The sequence below is a fragment of the Anser cygnoides genome, chromosome 1 (genome assembly GCF_040182565.1).
Source record: "Anser cygnoides isolate HZ-2024a breed goose chromosome 1, Taihu_goose_T2T_genome, whole genome shotgun sequence".
NCBI classification, from domain to species: Eukaryota; Metazoa; Chordata; class Aves; order Anseriformes; family Anatidae; genus Anser; species Anser cygnoides.
The window spans coordinates 130,219,810-130,228,661 of record NC_089873.1 but is presented as its reverse complement, the minus strand read 5'-3'; positions in this window follow the sequence as shown (position 1 = coordinate 130,228,661).

The following is an 8,852-nucleotide window of genomic DNA, read 5'->3' as shown; positions in this document are numbered from 1 at the left end:
TCTGTCTCTGTCCTAAACTTATGCTGTGCAAATACTTAGCACAAAGTTTATGTCTCAGAGCATCTGTTTGCTGCCACAATTTAGCCCATATAATCCTGAAAAAAAAAAAAAAAAAAAAAAAAGAAGGAAAGTGAGGAATACCCAGATGCTGCTGTATTTCAGCGACTGATAAACATTTGGGTTGGAGATGTTGGGATAGCTTACCTAGAAAAGAGCAAAGTAATCTGCACTCTGTTTATAACAGGATTCCCAGTGGTACCCATCTGCCATGGGAGAAGGTCGACCTTCTCCCTGTGTCTCCTCTCTTGTGAGTAGGAATTCTAAAAATGCATGAAGAAAAAGGTAATTCAAATATGCATAAGATCATGATTTATTAAACAAATGAAAGCAAAAACCAACCAAAAAAAAATAACACTGTCATAAATTTGCATGGTTTTGACAAAAAAAAAAAAAGGCCAGACACAGTGAAACCATCTAAATATGGCACATCAATGAGCAAATATCTCTCTGATTTTCATCCCAAAATAATTTGGTTTCAGCATTCTTAACAAGCAGGTGTCATTAAACAAAACTACATTAGACGTGCAGAGCCTGTGACTGATGAGACCAGGCATTACACTTCTGCTGTTTTGCCTCATCACAGAGAGCCACCAATGCAAGTGTTACCTGTCTGCAGCAGTCATGGAGACAGGCAAGTCGCCCAGGTAAGCACTCTGTCATCTCCCTTCAGCTTCCTTATCCCCGCTGGTGGGAAAGAAAACAACTGAAGACACACTTAATTCTTAGGATATCAATTAATTCTTCACAGCATAGGTTGAAAACCTGAAATCTTGTTTCAATCTGTGCTAGCTATCAGCTACCCTGATTTTTTAAGGTTTGAACTGACTTGTACCTTGTGGGAAAACCATGGGGAAAGGTCTATTGCCCAGCCACCTTTAGGAAGCTGTCACTGTAGTTTCAGTCACAGCAAAGGACTAATCCAATTTCAGGCAAGTATGAAAGGAGAGGGAGAGAAGAATGGAAACCCACTTTCATCTCTTCATCTCAAGTCACAGCATTTACTGCTGTCAGCTGTGTAGCAGTAAAGTCTGTTTGGCAATTCCCACTGAAGTTGCTGCTTGGAGAGGGAGGAACCCAGGTAAAACCTGGGCAGGCATCACGTCTGTGATCCTCTTCCCTTGGTACACGCATCTTGTTATACAGAGTGCATGGGCCTTCCTAAGGAGACTACTGCAAGTATTAATTTCTTTCCCCTGCATTAATTCATTAAAGAATTGCTGTCACTTATTTATTTTTAATATATTATTATTATTTACTATTTGGTACATAGTTATAATACTTTTATAGGAGAAAACAATCACTGGTTATAGCTGGCAATTGCCTACCACAGAGATAACAAGACAAAAAGAAAGAAAAGATAAAATGTTGGCCATGGTGCAACCCATTGCCTTGATACCTTGTGGAGCTTCAATTCCCCTCAGCCTCTTTTTTTTTTTTTTTAATTATTATTATGATTACAATTTTACTTGCTGCAGCATTTCTCTGTGTGGGTTTCTATGGTTCCTGTGCACTTGAATCCAAAAGGCATATATTAAACAATCTGTGTGAGCCTTTTTTCTTCATGAACAATTGCCAAGGGAAAAAAATAAAAAAATAAAAAAATAAAAGAGAGAGAGAGAGAGAGAAACAGAACAAATTGATATTTTTTTTTTTTACATCACTGCATAACCTTACCCTCTGGCCTCTCATACTTCCAGCCTCAAAGTTCTCCTGTTCATGTAAGGATCAAATAGATAATATTTTTGTTTTCATACAGTGTGTCTTCCTGTTTTTTTTCCAATATGGGCCTTGTATTCCTTGTGTTCATCGTATAAATAAAACATGCAGCTGTTCATAACAACAAGAATATGACTTTTTAGTTGAAAAATACCTCAGGGGACTCATATTCTCTCTTCCCTCCAGTCCTAGCCTTCTTCCATCCTTGGGATGAGAATACAGGCAATTTGACTATTTACAACCTTCTCTATTTGAGCCTAAGGTTGTTAAACTGCTTCCCAGCTGAAGCCTTAAGTCTTTCCTTGCAGCTGTCTTGATGCTGAATCTCCTGTCCATGCGACCAGACCTGCTAGGGATAAGTCTGCCCTATGCTCCTTGCCACCCCCTGGAAGCCAGTGAATGAAACCAGTGTGAGTATTCAGGTATTTAAGCAGCACACGCTCTCTAACCTAGAACCCTGTGAACAACGAGGAAGTTTAAATGCCAGAGGTCTCATAGCCTCACACCTACGGCATCATGAACTATTCCTCTTTGATAAGCTGAATTAGTGCTTCTGTTTTTCTTGGCCAAAGCCAGCCTTGATCTAAAGACCCAGCAACTCCTTCGGTGACAACTGTGCCCAGATTTTCACAATGTGTTAAACTCTTTGAAATATCTCCTTCCCTTCACATCAAAGAGATCTGGCCTCTTAATGGGTGTATCATAGTGAGACTAGAGAAAGCTTAATGAAATCCATGCTGGGATATTTCATTATCTTGCAGGCAATAAAGCCATCAAAACAAAGCCATTCATTATCTTTCCTATTAAGGAAGAAAACTGGCGATCTAGATCATTTAGATTGTATTATTGTCCTGCCTGGTCAAAAATAATAGTGGCATAAAGAACATGGAAGAAAGCAATGTATATTATTCAGTTGTTTGTTTCCACAGTAAGAAAACAGTGCTTTAAAAGTAGGAATAAGCTTGAGGGCTCAGCTGCATAAAAACTGTCTATTTTACAGCTCATTGCATTGTTAAGTAACATTACAGTGCAATTTGGGCTTTGGGATATAGTATTACATAGGGTAGGCATAGCACTTGCAAATTTCTTTTAATGTCCCATTCCCCCAAATACATTACACACAACCAAATTCAATATTTGGATTTTTAAATCTGCAGTAAATGGAAACAACTACAAGCACACACGGCAGCAGGCAGCTTCTGGACTCTAATTCTGAAAACATAATTGTTTCTGAAGCGATGCATTAAACACTTTGGAATGTTTTGCCTCTGTTGTCTGTCTTGTTAAAACATATTGCAAGCTCCTTATGGTAAGAGCTGTGTCCCATCTACATGCCATAAGGCTGTAAGCCTTGTAAGAGATTTGGGGTGTTGAAAATGCAGTAATAATAACCTTTTTTTCCTGTTTCCTAAGAAAAAGAGACTTCTGTGTCTCTTTCTCAGTCTGTCAGTGAGCTTCTCTTAACTCTCGGGAAATTTTCAATCAAGTGCAACAAGGAAGCAGGGGTGTCAGAAACGTTAATTTCCTCCAAAGTTTGTGGAAACAGGCTAGAAATAACTGGGTAAAAGGCAGTTATCACTGCCAAAGAGCCCCGGGGAGCCAGGTAAGTGCGTCAGCTAGCTGAGCAGCTTGCAGGCTCTGTCTGAGGCACATCCTCAGAGATGCCGCTGTCAGCCTCAGCCACCACCTCGGTCACCTTCAACTCCTCACGCCTCCCCAGCCCACGCAGGCTGGGCAGACCTGTGCTGCTGGCAAGGCTAGCCTCGGCTGGAGCTCTCCTGGCCTGGAGTCACAGGCAGCTTCTCCAGGGCTTACCTCCTTATCGCTGGTGGTAACAGGAGTGCTCTCCCACTAGCTCGAGCACGGGACACCTGGCTCCAAACCACAGATCTTCCACGGCAGTCTGCAACACGTGGGGCAAACAAAACCAACAGCTCAGCTGCAGCTGTTGCAATGTTTACTGGACACATTCTGCCCAAGCAGCAGCAGAAAACATACTACTGAGATGGGCAATATCATGACACATTCTTCTGAATTACCCCTTGATTTCAGTTGGTGCCTCTAAAACATTTATTTTGACTTCAGATTATTTCCCACAGCCAAGGAAACTAGGATCTCATTCTGACTTAATTGAAATAAAAATGCCATGGAAACTGTGAAAAAGAGTTTCTGAGATTTAAAATCCTAGCCTTGCTGAATCCGAATACTGTATAAGCCTACTCCAGACCAAAACACAGTTGCTTTGGTCTACTTCTGGGATAATCATTTTTAAATACAGTGTCTATGCTGGGTACCTTTCACGCGCAACCAGTGGTGATTCTGCTGTGGTAAATGTTCCCGTCCCCTCCTTTTTAAGCTTAGAAAGCTGAGAGCTGTCCTTCTCAGACCAGGCACGTTTTTCTTCTTTGGATCTGATGTCTGGCTACAGCACTCCCTTGGATGTGGTTAGGCCTTCTTAGAGGATGACCTGAAAAACAAGTCCTTATAAGCTAGTAAGGCTTATTAGCACAATACATTGTGGCCTAATCAAATATTTATAGGGAAGAATAAAGCAAGAATAAAAGTTGCATATTTTATTTGTCTTGTAGTAAGTACCAGGGAAAACAAAGGAGGAACACGAATTTATAATCTGGGATAGTACTCAGACTCTGTGAAAGAAATAATATTCCAGGTTCCCCCTACCAAGGATTTTCCCTGCAAATAATATGAACAGTATGAACAATATGAAACAATATGAAACAATATGAATATTTTTTTAAAAGCTCACTTGTAAGAACATTTTTTATTTAGTAGAAGAAATTAAAAATATGAAGAAAATAGTGACATTTCATTTTGTGAGAGAAGGGGGAATTCTGGATTATGGTTTGGAAATGGATTTTTAAAAAATTCTTCGCTGAATACTTACATGTTCAGGCAACAACACTGATGATCCAGTGGTAGCATTTCAGTTCCATATTATTAGATAGATAGAATAAATGGATACGTCATTCTCCAAAGTTGGACTTTCATTTTCAGATTCACCATAATGCACAAATCTTTAACTGTAGGTCATTGGTAGAACAGCCTTTGTAGCAATTTAGCTTTAAAGCAATTAAGTTCTTAATGCCACTGTAACATAAATTTTCCATACCATTTACAGCTTAGCTGAAAGCAGAGGGCCAAATATTGCCTTTGGGTACATTAATATGTTACATAGACAGATGAATGAACTTCATTTGGTATTTGGAGTTATAAATTCTCATTCAAATCCATAAGAGCTATATCTGACTCTAAAGCTGGTATCTAAAATACATCTCAGTTTAGGTCATAATGCATGAAACCATAATCCCTCAAATGATTTTTTCATCTCACCAAACATTTATACAGTACTTTTCATCCACAATGCTTTCCAAAGGACATCCATCTGGGTGAACTGAGGCATGTACTAACAAATTCACTTACCTAAGATCATATTGTGAGGAATAAGATCCTGTCTCTCAAGCCTCAGTTCTGGACTCTAACAGGGCATCTTCTCCAGAGCCTAAACCTGCTATGATCACATATGATCACACATCTATCCTACAAATTACAATACAGGTCAGAGATACGAAAGCTACCTTTAAAAAATATATATATCAAAAACTGCATAGCCATGGCAATAAGCAGAAGGACATATGGGGAATCACTACTGGATTCATAGATAATATGTACAAAAAGGTATAGTAGTCTTCACTTTTTTGTAGTTTTTCAAAGTAATACAACTAAGAAAACATGAGGTCCATTAAAGAAACATGGAAGAAAGCATGATAGACATCCAGTTGCTGATTCACCAAACTCATTTCAGAGGAAATTATAGCTAAAAGCCCCTGGGTAAGATAAATTAAAATTAAATATAAATATGTAAACCTCCAGACTGAGCTGGTCAAAAATCTGGAATGAGAAAGAAAGCACAGTAAGAATATTTTGCCAGAAGCGATGTTTATTCTTCCAAACAGAAAGGCTTCTTTCTTAAAATCCTCTTCAGGACTCTCACTTAATAAGTATGGTGCAAGCTGAGATATGCGAAGTGTAAGACATGACATAAAAGAAGAAAAAGATGGCATAATAAACAATTTTACAACACAATCTTAAAGACCCTCTTAAGTAAAGACCCTCTGAGTCAAATATTTGAAAACTCAATGGGAAAGAACATAAAGTAAAAGAATGTTTTCTCTAATACTTGGATATTTTTAATAAATGGTAGCCTGGGAGAATATATAGGGTGTCCTCCTTTGCTGAGTTGTTAGTCAAAAGAGGAAGAAGAGCCTGGCCGGTCTCAGGATGAAAGAAGTTCATAGGATGAATAAAAGTACACATAGGGTTGGACTTAACTTCACTGATACAGTTCATAAAATCCAACCTGAGCAACAGCAAAAAAGTACAGTTTAATTACCAGGGAACCTTTCTCAATTTCAGAAATGAAGAATGTCTTTGTCATTCAGCTTAATCATTTCACCTTAGAGTCCCAAACCTAGAACATCCATACTGTTGAAGATAATTGTGGACAAGATGTACTGGCAGATACTTAGCAATCTATGAATTAAGGATTCATCTTCAGTGATTATTTTGTGACAATAGTAAGTCAAATCATTTTCTAGCCAAAAAAAAAATGTAATTTTCAACTGTCAGAGGATGGTAAGTGCAAATATTTAGCTTATTAAGGGATTGTTGACCTGTCACAAAAACACAAATGAGAAACTGATGATGGATCCATTAATGTTTTCTATCCTGAAATACCTAAAAGCCTTGTAAAGTCTGATTAATTCCTTACAGAATAAAAATAAGGTAACAGAGCATCATGGACTACCCTAGAGTAGGGACAGAGAAATACAGTGGAAAAATACTGCTAAATTGATTCGGTATTTTTGGCACTGCAATGATGGGGCAACAGTAAATTGTGACATGGTTTGTGGGGAGAAGTAGTATTTTTATTAGACCAAGTTATAGTGTTAAGAAAAACAAAATTGCATGTACACAAGTTCTCCTTCAGATGATCTAAAAGCTTGTCAAAATTGTCTAGATAAATCTTTTAGTTTAGTGAAGATTCTTACATCTGCCTTCAAGCTTGTCTTCTCTCTTTAACTTTACAAAATGTCAACAAATGTGTCCAAGAGTGAGCAAAACATCTGGTATTAGTTTAGACGGCAGCAGGCACCTGCTCTTTTATCAAGTCCATGCTGCCAAACACTGCATTAAATATTACCAGAATTTTGATAAGGCTACAGAGTAGAAACAAAAGAGACATAAATTAACTCCTTTGCAAATTAAAGCTCATCACTGTGAGAAAATCAAAGCAAGCAAGCAAGCAGACTGCATAACAGTCTTTTATCTCTTTCACATTCACATATTCCTCCACCTGACAGGACGAGGTGAACAACAGATGCTGAAGGTATCACCTTAGAAAAAACAGTTCCAGAGAAGAGTCATGTACACATTTTATTTTGTACCTATATTTTTACTTTACACAGCTATATTTTAAGCTGTGCTGAGGCTCTTGGTCAAACTTTTATATCTGCACCACAGGAACATAAAATATAAAAGCACATAAACTCCATCTGCCTGTTTTGTGTGATTACTCTAGCCTGCCCCAGGAAGAGTCCTGTCAAAACTTTCCACTAAAGCAATCCTAGGATTTCATCTACACACTTCTCTATTCTGTGAGAAATCACATCTTCACTTGCTAGCGAACACAGAGCTACACTGCTGTATCTAGTAAAAGCGGATCATTACATGTATAATGTCATCCTTAATTCACTTCCTAGGCCAGTAGCAAATCTCCTACTTCATGCCCCTCAGGAGGTCTGACCCTCTCCTGCTCACAACACTGTGCTGCTATCAAAATTCGTGTAGCCAGGAGATCTTTGTGTCTTCAACTGGTCAGAGAGAAATGCTTGTTGGTCAAACCTTTCTTAAAGTTTATGTAAACCTGAACGAATATGCTCCCAAGACTGCTACCCTTGTGAGGCTGTATGCGCAAGTCTGGTAATAACATCAACAGTAAGATGGGGGAAACCTTCCAATGCAGCGTACACTGAAATAACTCTGAATCGTGAACCTGCTTTATGCTCAGCAATTACTTAGCACTGACCAAACTCTGTAAAAGCTGTCACGTTATGCTACCAAGACTAAGCGCAGGCAAAGTACATTAGCCAGCCACAAGCCTTAGAAGTTAATGTTTGATGGTTCAAACTTGGATGCTTATTCAAATTCCTCAAACCCTGAGACTCAATCAAGGCAGGTATGTTAACAGGAGTTCAAGCTCTTCCAAGTAGTGATTGTGGTGGAACCACTCTGAGAACAGTTTTCTTTTATGTTTACAAGCTTCTTTATATCCCTCTTGGAATAAACTAAATTAAAGTCCTGGGTAGGACAGATGAATGAGTGAGTAGCACATCCAGCAGAGGAAAAGCTAATAAGCATTCCCCAGCCTGAGGCTGGCACTAGCAGAAACAGAAGTTGGCACAGGCTGTTATGAACTAGCAGGGATAATAAGTGGATGGACAAAGCAGTGATGCAGCAAGTTCCAAGCATTAGAGAAAAAAAAAAAAAAGAAAAAAAAAAAGGTGCCGTCACTTCTTCCTGTTGAATCTGTGCCACCCTGGAGAAAAGGTTCAAGACACACTTGGCCAAAAAGAGAAAAAAAAAGGTTCATTAGCCTATTTATTATGGCACTAGTATATTAAAGGGAGGGCCTATGCTCTGGGGCTCTTTGTGAAGGACTGTTTCTGGATTTTATTCAATAGCTACTTAAAATACATACATAGTCTACACACCTGGACTCACGTTCCCTCCCTCCCAAGGGCCTACCTCTTACTTGATCTGCAGAATCATATATTTACTGTTTCTCCAACACAAGAATGGTGGCTTTTTTGCAGATCACCCCAATGGCAATGAATATTGGATCTTTGAACAGATTTTAACCATGTTGAGGAATTGGCCCCCAAAGGAGAGGGGGGTCTGGCTGCCACTTAAACTCAGGATGAAGTTGACCAGGAGTCCCCATGCTCCTGGGGAATTGCTCTGGGAAACATTATTATTTCCAGCCTTACTTCTGTTCC